We start from the raw sequence: 18,937 nt of genomic DNA, 5'->3' as shown, positions 1-18,937 counted from the left end.
GTGGTGGCAAGGCCAGCGTTCCAGTCCCCTAGGACTGGTTCTGGCGTGGTAGGTGAGTTCAAGCAGTAGCAGCAGAAGATTTGGGTGAGAGACCGTATGTCTCTACATGAAGGTGTGACTGTAAGAGTCGCTGTATAGATTTGTAAATGGGTGTAACAGTATCTCTACAGTATGTAAATGAGTGTGACAGTGTGTATGGGTTTGTGAATGGGTGTGACAGTGTCTGTATGAGTATATGTAAGACTATCATTTCGCATGTGACACTGGGAGTAGGAAGGTGTCATTGCCTGTTAGAGTGGGTGTGAGTGTGTTTGTCTGGCTGGCTGTGAAAATGGGTGTGAGAGTGTTTCTCTAGGTTTGAGAGTCACTGTGAGAGTATTTGGTTGCCTATTTGATTAGGTGTGTGATGATTGCCTAGATCTGCAGACCCACCCTTAAATTTATACTGGAGTCATGCTTGGCCCCACAAGTAGTTTCACAGAACTTAGAGAACTTAGAGAACAACCCCCAAAAATTGTGTGCGTTTACTGCCCATTACTTATTCTTTACCCACATGTAATTTATACACTGTGGGTAAGAGAACCGACCTGCACCCTGACACAATAATTTCATTTCCCCCACGTTTTAGCCCCAGGGACCATAAGTGTGCCCTGGATGTGAGTGGATGTGACTCAGTCTCTATAGGTGTGTGACTGTGTGTGACAGTGAATGTCTGGGTGTGAGAGGGGATGAGAGAGTGTCTGGGTTTGAGTGCAGGTGTGTTGGAATGTACCTAGGTGTCACAGTGGGTAATAGAGTGTCTGTGACTGTGAAAATGAGTGTGAGAGTGTATGGGTGTGACAGTGATTGTGAGAGTGTTTGTCTGCCTGTTTGAGTGGGTGTGTGGTCATATCTTCTTTTTTTTACGGTTTCCAAGATTCGCAGATCCACCCCTGAATTTACATGGGGGCCCCGCTCAGCCCTGTGGGTAGATCAGCGGATCTCGTAAACCATCAAAAAAATGTACACACATGTATTTTAACTTAACAACTTATGCTTACAGCCTACGTATATCCCCTCATGTAGTCAGGAAGTCTCTACCCTGATCCTTTATAAACATTACAGTCCAAATTTGAGCCCTGGGAAACATTTTCTGTTAAAAGAAAATGGTGGCTGCAATATTTCTGTGAAGCTGCTGCCTGCCAATCAGGTCTTTACTTTGGAGCGTGGATCAGCAGATGGATCCACGATGCATCCGTGAACGATCTGCATTCCTATATATCTAAAAATAAAAGAACTCTAATATCTCAGAAACTACTGAACAGATCTATAAGGCATCACAAAAAGGGTGATCTGCAGAACAAAATCTACCTTTATGCCAAATGTAGTGTAATTTTACCCAGCAGTTTGGGCTGTAGTCGTATTCAGAACTCTTTTGGGAGTTAACATCGGGAAAACACTTTATGGGACCCCCCTTTTTCTTGGCCCCTGCTTCACAGATCTTCCTGAAACTTTTAACACAGCTGCTGCATTTTTAAAATGTCATGAAGATTTGTCAAGTTGCGCCAAAGCAATTTGCAAAACACAAAATGCTCTTCCTATGGCAACTGGGTTCTAACTATAACTACCTACTGGTAACTGCCAGTAGGTCATATATCTATCTATCTATCTATCTATCTATCTATCTATCTATCTATCTATCTATCTATCTATCTATCTATCTATCTATCTATCTATCTATCTATCTATCTATCTATCTATCTATCTATCTATCTATCTATCTATCTATCTATCTATCTATCTATCTATCTATCTATCTATCTATCTATCTATCTATCTATCTATCTATCTATCTATCTATCTATTTATCTATCTATCTATCTATCTCTCTCTCTCTCTATATATATATATATATTTTCACTGAAAAAACACAGCTTTCAGGTACGTTATAGTTAGTTGAATATTTCACTCGTACAAAACCAGACAAATTTGGCTGTTATAGTTAGTTGAGCTAACTAAATCTCGCTCTCCCACAATGCACTGCTAATGATGTCACATACTACATCATGACATGGTCAGTGACATCTCTGATGACATCTCAAGTTTTAAGTAGCTATGACATCATCCAGTGGCTGTGTGTTTCTGTAAAGTTTAAATATGTTTTATGTATATAAATGCCAAGGTGTATTGAAGAATGAGTGGGTGTATGAGTGTCTGAATGGATGATTTAGTAGGTGCGTGCCCGACTGTATAACTTTTTTTATACATGTGTGTTTTCCCTGGGGCTGATCATGGCATATATAATAAAATTAACACCCACAAGGGGTTGGCCTGTTAGTATGAGTGCTCACACCCTCACAATTTCATCATTTGTGTATAAAAAAACACACACATATCATGTATCCATTGTCCCTGGGTGGGGGGGTCAGCCCATTACCAAGCGGCCTGACCCCTTCCTTGTGGATTCCGTGGTGGCCTAATGGGATTCCTGCTTGTGGAAAGCGGTGCACTATGATCCACGAGCAGGATCTTTTTGTTAGGGGTATCACTGGAAATGGGAGACTCTCCCCTTTCCAGCAATGCCTACCACAAGCATGGGAGGCACAGAAAACTTTAAAAAAAAAAAACAAATGGGTGGGAGGAGGTGCGGGAAGAGACACAGAAATGATTCTGGGTCTCCCACAGGGATTTAAAAAAAGCTTTATGTCCGGTGCTTTTCACTGGAGGATTCTTCAAAGCCCTTGCTGGTGATGGCATGTGGTCGTTCCACACGCCACTGAGGGTGTGCGCCTGTTGGTCATTGGCCAACGAGCACAGCAATCAGGTTAGCTAGCTGTGAGCCCTGCCATGCCTACGAATGATCTGTTAGACAAAGACTTAGAGCACACTTCCTGGCAGTAAGTAGAGCTCTGGTCACATCTGGAGATTTTGGGAGTCACCTGAGTGGGTCTGCATGACCACACCAGTCAATGGCTGCCCAGGATGGGAGTCAAAGGAGCCTGGAGCCTGGAAAAATGCAGCCCCCCCAGAAATTACTAAGGAGGACATTGCTGCCCTGGGAGACCTGTCTGAGTTTGCTGGATGGCAAGTGGAGTGGTGTGGCTCACTAAGTGGAGTGGTGTGGCTCACTGGTTAGAGGCGGCAGACCCGGAAGCAGAGGTCAGCCTGGGAGCAGGGTTCGATTCCCGACGCGGCAGGGTCTTGGGCCATGGTTAGTGGACTCGATAATTCTCGCCTCGGTGCCTACTCCAACCATGGGTCACACTCAGCAACTCTGGGCAATAGCTTGCTTAATCTCTACTAACGGCCCCATCAGCGCCGGGGATGCTTGTCTTCACCTTGGAGATGCCCAGGAGGGACCATCTCACAGGGAAAGCCAGGATGGGTTCCCCAGCGGTATACAGCGCCGGGACGCCCCTTTGCTGGGGCAGCTGTGCGCTTTACAAGTATACGACATTTATTTAAGTTGAGAGTTGGCCCCTCAGACAGGAGTTCTGGGAGGCATATATAGTGCCCAACCCTAGAGGACATGAGGTGGCAAGATGAAGCCCAGGCAACTGGTGACACCGCTGGCAATCACATTATCTATTGGGAGAATGACCTTCTGCGTAGTGAGCCTAAAGCACCAGCGCATGGGTCAACATGTGTGCTGGTGATCCCCCAATGCCGCAGGGCCTTCATACTGGGGCTGCTCTTTATATTACCCATGCAGGACATCTGAGTCAAGAGTCAGGACAATATCTTTGCGAGATTGTCTCCCGGTTCTATTTGCCCTAGATGAAGACATCCTCATATATATTCCATAGGACATTGTTGTATGGTTTAGGGCCTCCTTTTGCGTTCATGTTATGTTAGCATGGCTTATTAGAAATGTAAACGCCATTTTACCTTTTGCTGCTTTTTGCATACGATACTGCATAGCTGTTTTTGCAAGTTAGCATTCACGAAGGTCTATATGTGAGAAAAGGTTTGTTTTTCGGCATCTCTAGACATATATCGTGCCCCTAGTCTGCACAGTGAGTGCTGAGTCATCAAGGTTATCATAACTTGTGAGCCTGTTTATCGGCATGTCTGTGTAACACATTCTAGACACAACATTTTGGCAGCTGCGAGCCAAGACAGATTCTGGCACCTATATCATAGCACACTTGCCATGAGTTTCACACTTGGAAGATTCCAGGGATGCAGAGAGCCTTGCTGATCCAGATGTAATTTACACTTACTGAGCGGAAAGGTAATGGGGTCCCCCAAAATAAGCCCAAGAGACCTTCTTTAGTTTATAATACACAGTTCCTATAGGGAGGATGTTGAAACTAGGCGCTATATTACCTGTTTGCACTATCATTGTATAATGATTCCTCCTTTTGTATTTTATGGAATTGTAACCATTCTGATCGTATTATTTTATTATTATCGTATTTTTAATCATATGTCTGCTTATGTTTGCTAAAATACTACGCATAAGATCATGTAGTTACAATAAATATTTTAACCTTACCATGTCTCTTTATTACTCCTGTTGTGAACTGGTATGAGAGTATAACAAAAGAGTGTTCTCACTTCCCACCATTCCTGAGATGGTCCTAAGTCACATGTTCTAGGTTGTCTAATCATTAGTTACTTTGCTATAGGACGAAGAGCTAATTTGACACTGATTGCAAGCTGGTTGGGATTTTCTAGGTACTGAGGTGAGTTTCTGGTACACCACAATTCACAAATGTCCTAGGTCTCTGTGCACAGTTCTGTTTATGAGCAGAAATCCCTGCAACATGGCGCCGCCAACAAGTGTGGTCTTATTGCGAGACACTTGAGTAGTGCTTATATCAGTCTACGACCCCCGCACTATTGTTTCCTGTTGACGGTAGTGAAAGAAAAAACCTACCTATAGTTACATAGTTCTCTTCAAGCTTGATATAATAAAACGGTTTTCTCTTTGAATTACTACCCAGTTGTGCCGTATTCTGTTGCATTGTACTTCTCTATTACTGTTTTAATATGACTGCGGTTGACATCCCAGCACACAGTCGTGTGGCTGTACGAAATCACTTGCAGGAATACCTTGTTTCTTTAGAGGGACAGGCAGTTGTTTTTGTAGTCTCGGCTGATGCAGTGTATCAGTTTGAGTTGTTTTGCTCATGGGAGACATTTCCAGCGGTAGATGCTCGTACTGGTGTGTTTCACACTTACACCCCTGCTGATGCTCCTGCTGCATACGCTTCATATTGGACAGTGGAAATTCCGATTCCTGCTTGGCAGCATGCCGTTTGGTTTAATGGCACCCTCTCACACGGTATAACAGCGGTCAGACAAGGGCCGTTGTCGATCCCAGGCGCTACTTGGCCTGTTTTAGCTGCTTACGCCCCGCATCCACAGGCGGATGCGATAACAGCACAGCAACTCAGACCCCTGCATGCCTCTGCAGTGTCAGTAATTAGGGGTCCTTTTCATTGCATTACCCGCAACCTCCCAGGTGGGGCCCCGGGTGGTGCGGCGCATCCAGTTGGCGGAGGCGGGCTGAAGCTTAGTTTCTTCATGGTTAATGCGGTCATGGTCAAGCGTCCCCAGGATAAGAATGAGATGCCTTTTTGGCTTGCCGAGAAATTCGACCAACTGGAAGCAGTATTCCCGAATACTATTCCTATGGAGAAACACAGGATCCTCACAATTAGTTTGCAGAAAGACTTAGTGCCGGACGTAAATGAATATACCACTTGGTGTGTGATTTATGTGGCGGTCTATACTAGGTGTTTTGGCACCCCGTCAATGACTGTCCTGCCTTCGGTGATCAAGCGTGTTCAGGATGAACATGGTCCGGAGGCGGCTGTGGAGTTGGGGATGCGACTCGTGGAAGTGTTTGACATGGTACGTGATCTCATCCTTGCAAATGTCAAGGGGGATGCGATAAGTTTTCAGGTCTCTAATGCTCTGCGCGATGTCCCCGACACCGACAAACCCCGGCAATTACCGAAAATTGTTACAGAGGCTTACAAGACCATTGGCCGTAATAGTTTGGGTGTTAAGTCTTTCGCTAAGAAAGAAAAACAGCAGCAAACTCAACAAGTGTCATCTGATAAGGATGACCGCCCAAAGGTTCAGAAACAAAATTGGAGTAAGAACAAAAAACAGGGTACAGCAACAGAAACAGGGGTCCTATCCAGCTTCACCTACACCTGCCCCTGCTGAGCGTACATATGAGTTGCGCTACCGCAGTACTATTACATCACCTGATAGGTTTCAGGTTCCTGTACAACGTTCTCCTCGCTCTATGCAGGAAACAACGGTAATACCCATCGGTGGAGGAGGTGGCGGCAGAGGTCAAGGTGCCCAACAGAGCCTTGAGCAGCCTCGCAAAGCTGACGGAAAAGGCAAGCAGGACAAGACACCACGTCAAAGGCCCCAGTTTCAGAAAAATAAAGTTGCTGTGGTAAAAGCAAGCTATGCCACAGATAGTGAGAACGCAGCTTCGGAATCTTACATGGGCGCTGACGCTCCTGGACAGCGCCGCGGAGATTACCATCATTCGAGAGGCGTTGCGTCCACTACTGAAGGTGACAGCGACTGACACTTTTGCTGTAGTTGAGACGGCTGACACTAGAGTGGCTCCCCCAGACAGACTTTATGAAATTGTCCTAATAATTGAAGGTGACATAGAACGTACCATAAAAGGGTTTTTGGGGAAAATCTAACAACTACCTATGATATTTTCTGGCGGAGGTCGATTGGCCCCCACCATTTGTCTTAGCTGCTCCGCAGGGAGAGGAGGTTATCCTCCCTGCTTTCGCGCACACAGTGTCGAAGGAGCAGGCTCTGCAGTTTGCAGAAGATTGGGCTAAGGCACTTGCGCCAGCGTTGTACCATACTCACTGTGAATGGGACAAATTTTCCCCTCGACATGAGATTCCCTTGCGATCGATGCCACAGCCTTAGCCCCAATAGCCCATGCGACGTGAGGCGACAGCCTTCATTGTGGAGATCCTTGAACAATTGGAATATCAAGGTGTAATTGAAACCTCTGTGTCTGCGATGAATAACCCACTTTTTACTGTGACCAAACCAGATGGCTCGTACCGTTTGGTATTGGATTACCGCCACTTAAACTCACATTGTGGTACATGTGCGGTGCAGAATACTCACAGTTCTGCTCTTGTGTATAGTCTCGTGCGAAAACGGTTCAAAACCAAACTTGCCATATCCAATGATTTTTTTGCCCACAATCTATCCTCTCTTAGTAGTCAATGGACAGCTTTTACCAGTGTTGGCAAACAGCGCCAATTCCTTCGTTTGGCTATGGACTACAAGAATAGTCGAGGCGTTTTTGCCTCCCACATTGTTTCTCTTTTGAAGAGACTCGACGCAGATGCTTGTTCGTATGTGGATGACATTTATCTCACAGACGATGAATTATGGCCACATCTGTGCCGTGTTGACTGCATAATTTGCCGTTTTGCGGACATAGGCTATAAATTTAACTTTGCAAAATCACACATTGCAGAGTATACAGTGTTGTTCCTGGGCTATGAGCTCAACAATGAAGGTCGAGGTTTAGCTCCTCACTTCCTAGAGAAATGCGCACTTTTACGAGCTCTGACGACATAAAAAAAACTAAATCTTTACTGGGCTTTTTGAATTTTGGTCGTACCTACATTCCTGAATATGCCCAGCGTATCAAACCCCTTTATGCATTGATACAACCTACTTTTTCCAATTCGTGCCAGCTGCCAAAACATTCAGCCATCTTGCAATCATTGCAGGCTGACCTCCTTGAATCTAAATTCTTGTTGACTCGTGATAACCACACTAACCTGGTGATAAGAATCGTGCCAGGGGCGGTGGGTTTCACATACCTCACTTTTAATGAGGGTAACACAGTCCCTATCGCTTACAAGTCACATTTGTACACTTCGGTTGAGTTGCTATTTTTCACTGTGGAAAAAGTTGTAACAGCAGTGCAAATGGCGATTCTTAAGGAACCTGCACTGTCTCAGGGAAAACGCATTTTTGTTGTTACTCCGTATCCTGCCTTGGAGGCAGTGACAAAAGCCAGTGTACCTAATTCCAAAGCTTTGCACCTTCGGTGGATACAATGGGCCACGTCTTTGACATCCCCAGATATCACGTTCATTTTTGATTCCTCTTTGCAGACTCAAGAGTTCTTGCAGTATGAGTTTGTTCATCCTGCTCCTCTGACTATGCGCCCACTTGAGGATTTCCGTTGTATCATTTACACTGACGGATGCACGCAAGCGGCTACGGGTTCGAAGCACGCATATTCTTTGGCCTGCGCAATTGTGGTTGGTACTATGGTGGATGGTGAATTCAAGTCCGATGTCATGCATACAGATATTAGGGGACCGGACAGCCCAATCGGCAGAGCTCCGCGCTCTGATGCTTGCATTAGAGTACGCAGACCCCTGTGTGACTACTCATATTGTGAGTGACTCTTAGTACTGTGTTCAGTCTTACAATGACAATCTACCCTTTTGGACTCAAAATGATTATTGTAAGTCCCAGGTTCGCACAATAAAACATAAAATGATCTGGGTTCGAGTGGCTGAGCTTAAAGAACGTCTCCCACTCGTCTTTGTAATTCATACTCTGGGTCATCAGCAAGTCGGAGTTCACGCTGTAGGCAACTGACTCGCGGACGAGGCTGCAAAGACAGCAGTTGCAACAAATGCTGTGGCAGTGGTTACACGTTCCAAATGTAGGATTGATTATGACATCTTGGCAGCAATTGCCACAACAGAGAAGGGAGGTAATTACCCTAAGGGTTTCCCTTCTAAATACTCTTATCATTTAAGTCCTGATAAAGTTCCTTATGTAAGAATTAACGATGTCGGTGACAGATTGATTTCCAACGCGGACCGCAGACAGGCTTTGATTACAGCAGCCCACACCGGGATGGCTTCGGCGCATGCCGGCGTGTCGGCTACTGTATCTCTTCTCCAGCAACGATATTGGTGGCAGGGTTTGTACAAACAGACATGTGATTTTGTTCTTCAGTGTGGCATTTGTCAGCAAATCAAACCTTCCTCTGCTACACGCCCGCCTCAAACTCAGTTGTACATATCTAAAAAGGGGAACGTCGTTTACGACGCAACTTTTAGCACGCAGTGCTATTACAACGCGGTTTTTAAATTGCATTCTATTACAACGCATGACTCTGGGGGGCGCTCAAGGATAGGGAATACTTTTAATTTACTATCCAACACCTTCCCTAGTGTCAACGGGGACTGGTGTTGGAATAGTAAATTAAAATATTCACTATCCAACACCCCTTTCTGTTATGCGTTGTAAGAGAATGCATTATAAAAAACGCGTTGTTACAGCATGCGTGCTAAAAGCATGCGTTGTAACAACGTACATCCATCTAAAAAACCACTTGCGTGTGTTTATTTAGATCACTGCTGTTCTTTCTCCTCTGATAGCACGTATAAGTACATCTTAGTAGCAGTTGACTCTTGCATGCGCTTTGTCTGGGTGTGGCCTCAAAGCAGCGCTGAGTCTAGAACTGTCGTAAGGGATTTGCGTGTCTTTGTGGGAATTTCTGCGTGTGGTACCTTCCATTCGGACCAGGGTCCAGTGTTCACCTCTAAGGCGTATAAGGATGCCATGGCTTCATTGGGGGTCCAAGTCAAATTTTCGTCTCCATACCGGCCTGAGGGTAATAGTGTTGTGGAGCGAATGAATCGTGACTTAAAGCAATCCTTGGCAGTGAAAGTTTTAGGTGCTGGCAGAGACTGGCTAACCCATCTCAATAGCGTTCAACATGCACTAAACAATCTCCCTAGAAGATCTATGGGTGGGCGGACCCCATACGAAATGCTCTTTGGCATCAAAATGTTGGTTCCGGACCTTGATGGTCTATACATGGCGGCCGGAGCCGCATCCTTTGACGTAGATGAACATACTCATGTTTTGCAGAAGCTACAAAAGACCAGAGACAGTCTTACAAAGGAACATTTGCCCTCCACATCTGAAGCTGCGTTACAGATTCCGGTAGTCTGCTGGCTACCCCAAGTTGGAGAACTGGTCAGAGACAAGTTCGACTACAAGAAAGAATTTGGTCCTTCCTATAGAGCTCCGGTTGCCGTGCTTGGCTGCAGGGTACAAGAACAGTTATTTGACAACCTCTTCCTGGGAGAAACGGGAACAGGTAAATTTCCACTGACAATGTCACACCCACAGGGTGGCTGATTCTCTATAGTATGACGCCTGCGGTTTCGTGTCCAGCGATGGTGCGACACCCTGTTTTGGCCCCGCATCCTGCCATCGTGCCTGATGTTGTCATTGAAACGAGTCCACTTACAAATCCTTTATTGAATCTACCTGCTGGTGATCCTCTTAATGAAACTAAATATAATTACCCCACTGACTTGTCTATGCCTGATTTGGAGACCCGTGTGGCTAATCAATCCCGTTTTTCATTTGACACTGGCTCTTCCACATCCAAGTCCCCTTCAAAAGTTTCGATATTTGCTACCTGGTTTAAAAAACATTTTTTGATTCCCCCCTGGACTTACATTTGGCTGGTGCTAATTGCAATTTTTTTGTTCATGTCTATAGGATTTGTGGTGTATTTTTTCAGTTTTATCAATTGACACTACGTTCAAGAAATGAAGAGGGACCAGACATTTGTGAATATAACTGCTTGGCCCATTTTAGATGGGATTGCATGGGATGCTGTAAAGTTCCAGATACATGGGCCCACAGAGGTTATTAATGTTCCCAATGTACTCCGTGTTTCTATGGGAGATGTGGTTAAACAAAATATTCGCTCTGATGATTGGGACATTAAGGCAGTAGAGGCTTTATTTTCTGATTTGAAATACTATACTGCTTTCGATGCTGAAGATTTATATTCTGAATCTGCGAATTATGGTGATCTGTACTGTTACCAGGATTTTGGCAATCACTTTAAGCATAAGACAAATTCATTTAGAAATGTAGTTAACTACACACAGTGGGAACACTGTCCCGTACCTGTGGAAGGCAGCTCGAAAACCCTTTCGAAAAAGTTTTTTTTTTACTGATTTTGATCATACAAACCCTAATGTGTTTTATTTTAAGATGACTGAGAAGTCCTCTTCCAAGGTTAGACTTACCCACACTAAAATACTGTATAGGAAATCATTTATTGACCAGTTGGCTGTTGGGGGCTATGAACTGTGGAAAGATACTATTGATCTTAAATCTGTTTGGGGTTCTAAAAGTTGGCAAGTGTAAGGCACTGAGGCTTTGTATCATGCATGTCTCATCCCAAACCATATGTTGTTCCTGAATGACACTATTTCACAAACCGCCTGCTTTGGATTGGCTACTTCTAAAAAATGAAATGCTCCTTCATTTCCTGATTTGGGTGAATTTCCCAAATGGAATAATTACACCAATACTTTCCTGAGTGACTTACAAGCCCTGTTAAGTAATTCCTATTGTAATGTTTCCAGCATTAATCCCGAAGGCTGGTTGCTGTGGCAAACAAGTGCAGATTCCTGCCAGCAACGTTTTCGGGGTCTGACCCCTGGCAATACAGAGGTTAGAGTTGTTCCCTGCTTTCAGACTCAACATTCAGTCACCACCTATTCTGTAGGCAAATTGTGCCAGAGTTGGCTCCGACATTCATCCTTAGCGTCTGTTAAGCTACATTTATCCAAACCCACTGCCTCTGTCGACTTAAGTGATTTTGTTAAAGGTCCTGCAGAAGGCAAATTGAAAAGATGGATATATGCTGCTTACAATAAGGTTTGGAAACTGTCGCAAATTGACGCTGCTTCTCGGCTTAGAGCTATTGATCAGGCCAATTTAGAAAAAGTGCTTGCCGTTGGAGATAATAGCATTAACACCCTTTCTTCCTGAATTTACACTTATTGTGTCATCTGTGGTTGATATTGTGCAGGAAGATGTTGGCAGTACTGTATTATCATGGGCAAAATCAATTGCGTTCTGTTATGCAGTTTGTATGGACTCTGCAAACGTTGAAAAATGGCCGAGTTCCATGGGAGTACATGAACACGAGTTTATTATTTCTGCCTTTCAATTTGACTGTTAAACAGCAATTTATGTCCATGAAGGATGCTACTTTTTCACAGTTGCATATTGAAAAGTAGAACCTTTACCTTTTTCAGTTGCAGAATCCAATTTGGCAGTTTGGCTTATCCATGGGTTGATAACTCTACCTTTTCCCCTTTTCAAATTTGAGTCCTGCATGAAACACTATGCTATAGGTAGATTTGAGCCCCTGGGTGGTGCTTATCTACATGTAGTCTGGAATCTCTCGTTCACATACAGGTGTTTTAGAGAAGGAAAGGAAGTTTATTTGAATGGCAAAGATTGCACCACCACACCAGATCACTCATTAGTGTTCAGAAATCTGCAATTGCAAGGTTCTTGTAATATACATGCACTGAACCTTGCTTGCATTTTAAAGGGCACTCCAGTCCCGGTCATTACATTGACATTCACATTGCTTGCAAACAGTAGTTATTTATTATTAAATAATCAAGATTGTTGTGGAATGCATGGTGGTATTCCATCGTGTAGTTTGCTGTAAGAATGTTTGTTCGCTCCTCCACATGGGAGGCACGATGTTTCCATCTGGCCTTCTGTCCCGACCTTGAAAGCAGAGTTCAACAAGATGAGTCGAATAAGAGTTCTATTGTCCCAGAAGGAAGACCCCTTACATCTGAGCGATACATTAGTCCTTCACATTGCAAATACTCGTACTGAGGTAAATGCCTTTTAAACACAGACCTGCCCCTGCATTTCGGGGCTTTGATTCTTTTTTTTTTTGGGGGGGGGGGGGTAAGTCTTTATTGTTTGATTATTTAAAATCTTACAATATACAGTTACAAAAATACTTTTAGTATAAAACCAATAAAACTTTCATCATAAAATTCATTAAAATATATCCTTAGTATACTTCATTTAAAACTTAGTCTACTCATTTTGTTTTTACCATTACATTTTTTTTTTACAAAGGTAGCATTCATGGCTATATCATTTGATTGAAGACAACATTTCAGGGCTTGCCTACATGATCGTATTCCGCGTACAATAAAAGGGACTTTGAGTAGTTTTGTCCTTTCATTTCGTAGTCCCGGACAAATACAGAGCAAGTGGACAATATTCTCCTTTCCGTTGTTACATAGTCTATATATTAAACTCCTTTCAGAGATTTTCCAAGGCGGGAGGTGGCAGTTTCCCGGAAGGATTCCAAATCTTGCTTTTAGAAGGATTTGTTTGTTGTTTTCTGACCATGGTATTTCTAAATAGTCTTGAACCTTCTTTGTTTTATATCCATTTATAATTGTCCAGGCATGTTTTCTTTTTGTCAGACTATCTTTATCATTTGAAATTGATAGTTGATTTGACGTTCTATTAATTATTTTCTTAAAGGAAGCGTTAGTTATGGTATTATTCCAAATTGCGGTGACTGCAAACTCTTCTATAGCCTCTTCAAGTAAAATCCATGGTAGTGCCTTTGTATTGTTACTTATCTCCTTCCATAATAACTGAGAGATTTGGTTATCTTGATCGTTTTTAATCCGATTCCAGGTTTTAATAAAATGTCCCTTCCTCGCATAATATTGGTTGGTTAAACCAAATTCAAGTCTAATTTGGGCTGGTGAGGCATTTGTTGGGAGATGAAATAGTAATTTGTATGTTTTCGATACAGCATTATTGATTGTTTCCGTATCCCTTCCCATTAACGACTCACTGCCGTATGTGATTGTTGGTAGTAATCTTGCCGCTATAACCTTTAAAAATGGCCCATATGTGAGGTTGCCCAGCGATCTCTGCAAGATTCTAAATGCGGCTGTTAGGGAGTTGGACTTCCTCTGAATATCTTTTATTTGGGGCTGGTAACTACCCTTCTCATCAAAAAGTACGCCCAGGTACTTATATACCTCAACCTGTTCTAGTTTAGTGTTTTCCATATACCAATTACATTTTTTTCTTAATTTTTTGCTCTTTGCGACAATCATGATCTTTGTTTTGGTTTCGTTGATCATCATCCCATTTTCCCTTACGTAGGTACATGTTCCAGAAATTAGTCGCTGTAGCCCAATTTTTGTTTGGCTTAGCAGGATGGCATCGTCGGCATACAGTAGGTTTGAAATATGCCTATCCGCTAATTTCGGGGGGTGAGCATTTAATTCATCTAAACTCCCTGACAGAACTGCCAAGAATATATTAAAAAGAAGGGGGGCCAGTACACAGCCTTGTTTTAATCCTTCGTTGGCTGGGATTTCCTTCGACAGCGTTTGCCCATCCCCCATCCTTACCCTAACCCAAGTTTTGCTATACAATAGCTGGATCATTTTCAGTAGGGCCGTTGGAATGTTCTTTTCTCTGAGCTTTTTCCACAGTAAGTTCCTTTGAACACAATCGAAGGCTGATTTAAAATCAACGAAACAAAGATACAAGGGCTGTTTAAGACTAATTGACTTGTCCATTATTAGAGATAAAGCCAAGATGTTTGTTGATGTCCCCAATCCTTTAATAAAGCCCGTTTGATTCAGTGGCAGGATCTTACTTTCTGTTGCCCAGTCACTCAACTCATTCAGTAAGATCCTAGCAAACAACTTGGCATCTGTATCTTGAAGTGTGATGAGCCTGTAATTTTCTGCAAGCGCCCAGTTCCCTTTTTTGTAAATTGGCGTTATTAATGATCCTCGCCATGACTCCGGGATAACGCCTTTTTTAATAACTTCAATAAATACCTTTTCTAAATGTGCTGCCTATAGATCTGGATTCTCTTTGAATAGAGCAAACGGGATGCCGTTGGGTCTTTGATTCACACAATCTTAAATGCCTCATCGACCACTGGCCTGGCACATTTTTTTAAAGTAGTATGTTCTGGCCTTGTGACCTCATTTTAAACTATATTTGGTATGATCCCTGCCTTTTTTCATTTGATTTTTTCGAAGTGTCTTTGGCGGTTTCCCTTTGCTCCTGGCTTTGGGCGCGGGCATACTGCTGTTAATTTGTTCGCTGCAAAATGGATGCACGGTTTGTGCCCCACGACGATCTATCCCAGCTGTTCCACCTTTGTAACCGAATGTTAGAATACTATGGATCGCTGCCTCTGGCGACTCTGAGTGTGGCGTATGGTTTATCCTTCCGGTTCTCCTTCTTCACTTGAGTGCAGCCTGTTTTCCATTGCCTTGATTGTGGATTTGAATGGGCCCTAGATTTATGTCTCTGTAACACGGTGTCTCCTGACCTCGATTTTAATCTACTAATGAGCCCCTTAGTTGCTCATTAACTAGATTGTTCTAGTCCTGGGATTATGGCCTGCGCAGCGGCTCATGGGGTTCTAGGCAATTGGAACATTTGGACTGCAGCCAATGACTTTCTTGCGCGCACAATTATCTTGAAGTAAGCCTGAGTTGTGCTCTGATGGTACTAGAGGCTCTGGCAATTGAGGAACATGTATGTTCTTTCCTTTTACTTAATTGGATGGCTGAAATGTTCATGGATGATAACAATGACTTCCTATTGGAGGCAGTTGTAACTTATGGTGCTTATATGCTGTTAGACTGAAGTACGGATTTTTTTTCTGCTTCATAAACACGTCGTGAACTCGTGAATTTTTTCTTTTAATGTCTTCATTTTTTCCTGAAATAGTTGAGGGCTTTTTTCACACCATGGCCACCTGTGATGGGTTTCACTGACTTGGATACTTTGATTCTGATTTTTTTCCTTCCCAATTCTCAGGTTTGGCAAAATTCCTAAACTTAGTTCTTTCTCATTCGTACTTGAACTCTGCATTCTATAAACTTTGCCCCGGTTGTTGTGCGTTCCCCGAACAAGGGATGGTGTAGTATGGTTTAGGGCCGCCTTTTGTGTGCATGTTATGTTAGCATGGCTTATTAGAAATTTAAATGGCATTTTACCTTTTGCTGCTTGTTGCACATGACACTGCATAGCTCTTTTTGCAAGTTAGCTTACACGAAGGTCTGTACATGAGAAAAGGTTTGTTTTTCGGCGTCTCTAGACATACATCCTGCCCCTAGTCTGTACAGTTAGTGCTGAGCTGTCAAGGTTATCATAACATGTGAGCCTGTTTATCGGCATGTCTGTGTAACACATTCTAGACACAACATTTTGGCAGCTGCGAGCCAAGCCAGATTCTGGCACCTTTATCATAGCACACTTGCCATGAGTTTTACACTTGGAAGATTCCAGGGATGCAGAGAGCCTTGCTGATCCGGATGTAATTTACACTTGCTGAGCGGAAAGGTAATGGGGTCCCCCAAAATAAGCCCAAGAGACCTTCTTGAGTTTATAGTACATAGTCCCTATATAGGGAGGGTGTTGAAACTAGGCGCTATATTACCTGTTTGCACTATCATTGTAATATGATTCCTCCTTTTGTATTTTATGGAATTGTAACCATGCTGACTATATTATTTTTAATCAAATGTCTGCTTATGTTGGCTAAAATACTGCTCATGAGATCATGTTGTTAAAATAAATATTTTAACCTTACCGTGTCTCTTTATTACTCCTGTTGTGGACTGGTATGAGAGTATAACAAAAGAGTGTTCTCACTTCCCACCATTCCTAAGATGGTCCTAAGTCGCATGTTCTAGGTTGTCTAATCATTGGTTACTTTGCTATAGGACGAAGAGCTAATGTGACACTGATTGCAAGCTTGTTGGGATTTTCTAGGTACTGAGGTAACTTCTGGTACACCACAATTCACTAATGTCCTAGGTCTCTGTGTGCAGTTCTGTGTATGAGCAGACATCCTTGCAACAACATGTTCCACCTGAATCCCTTACCTGTCATTGGCATCCCCTTTGAAAAGGTGGGTGTCGACATTGTTGGACCCTTGGATTTCAAAACTGCCTTAGTCAACAGGTTCTTCCTGGATTTGGTGGAGCATACCACTAGGTACCCACAGGCCCTCCCTCTGAGGACTGTGACTGCACCTTCAGTGGCTGTGGCTGTGGCCCTAATGGTCGTTTTCAAATAGGTGTGGTTCCCAAAAGACGTGTGTCTGACAGTGGCAATAACTTCATGTCAGCATACATAAAGTCCATGTGGGAAGAGTGTGGCATAACCTACACGTTCTCCACATTCTACCATCCCCAAACCAATGGGCTTATTGAAAGATTTAACAATACCCTGCAGGGCATGATTATGGGTCTGCCTGAGCCCCTGAGACGGAAGTAGAATATTTTCTTACCATGCCTACTCTTTGCTCACAGTGAGATACCACAGAAGGGTGGTGGATTCAGCCCATTAGAACTCCACTATGGGAACCCTGTTCGGGACCTCTCAATTTAGTTATGGAGGGGTGCTAGCAAGCTCCCAAGAAAAACCACAGGAGGTGGTTAGCTACATTCTGACCTGAAGGAACCAGATGCAAAAGTTACGGAAAAAGGCTTTCAAAACTTTAGATGCGAGTCATCAAACTCTGGTATATCCAGGAGGACATTCTGATGGAGTTTCAGCCTTGCCAGAAAGTGTGGTTGGTAGAGCCAGAAGAGTCCAGGGCTCTCCAAGACCATTGGACAGGGCACTATGAAGTGAAGGAGAGAAAGTGAAAGCCTCCTACTTGGTGAACCTCAAGACTCCCATAAACCCCGTAAGGTTACTCCATGTGAATCCCCTCAAACCCCACTATGAGAGGTCCAAAGTCACCATAATGCAGATGATAGATGAGGAGTGGAGGAGGACAGTGAACCTCTCCCAGACCTCCTATTATCTAAAGAAAAATAGAGTGTGTGAATCTCTTACCCTGACCCATGAACGGCATAGGGACTGTTACCAGTTATCATGGACTGCAGGCACTATGCCCATCTCACGCGTGGGCAGAGTCCTCCTCTCAAGTGGTGGCCTCTGTGTCTGCACATTGCCTGGGAGTCTCCCAGCAATGTGGCAAAATCCATTTGTTCCGCGGCCACAGGTACTGGCTCCATTTGCAGCACCTTTGTTGGAGTGGTCCTTCTTAGCCCTCCATATTTTTGTAACCCCTTAACAATTTCATGTTAGCCACTATGGACAAACTCTTGCGAGATTGCTGAAAATCGTGGCAGCCTTCTTGGTACAGTAAGTATTTAAGTTGCGGTGAACCCTTCATGTGTGCCTGTTATTGAAGAGTTATTGATCAGTCTAGCCGTCAAGAAGGGCATGTAGGAATATCAAAGAGTGGCAAACACATCTTTCTTCTATCATGTCGACAAGTGGTGCAGCCCCTGAACTTGGTATGCAAAAAAAACAAAACATTTTAGATGCTTAATTTCACAAGGGCAAGCCTTCCTTCCATGGGGGATTCTTCAAGACAATGGAAACTCTGGAACTAGAGACAGTTGATCAGTGGTAAAAGACAGTTTGTGCCACCAATTTCTTATTTTTTTTTATGCAGGTCATCAGCATTCTGGAAGGTCTGTTAACTGTGCTTTACGATATAGACTTTGGGTCACTGAGGGATGAATTATCACTAAATACTGTGGATATGCTTGTGTGACATTAACACAAACGTTGAGAACATACAAGAACATGTGAAGTTAACATTTAAGTAAGTGTAAACATGATTGTGACATTATCACTACATGTTGTGAAATTCTGGCTGCAAGATTGGGTGAGATTAATTCTAAATGTTTGAGAACTCAGGAAGTTGTGATCCTTATTGGGTTTAAGGCGTCAGGACAGAATCGACCTTATGATCCAGAGTACTCATAAATACTAGAAGGTATATAAAACTTGGGTTCATCTACACCTCCTGTTGTAGAAACACTTATTGCAGAATTTTGTATTGCTTTTTAGGTCTCATTCCCCGAAGTGCCCTCTCTAATTCCCTTTCTCCCACCTGATCACTCCAATACTCTGTGGATTTTTCCAAACAGAGTCAGGGCTGCTGGATGGTGGGCTTCTGGGAGGCACTGGTCCTGAGGATCTAAAGCCAGCCCTGACTGAATAACAATCCCAAGCATTATACAGTCCT

This window comes from Lissotriton helveticus, chromosome 7, assembly GCF_964261635.1.
Source record: "Lissotriton helveticus chromosome 7, aLisHel1.1, whole genome shotgun sequence".
Classification (NCBI taxonomy): domain Eukaryota; kingdom Metazoa; phylum Chordata; class Amphibia; order Caudata; family Salamandridae; genus Lissotriton; species Lissotriton helveticus.
This window is presented reverse-complemented; position numbering follows the sequence as displayed.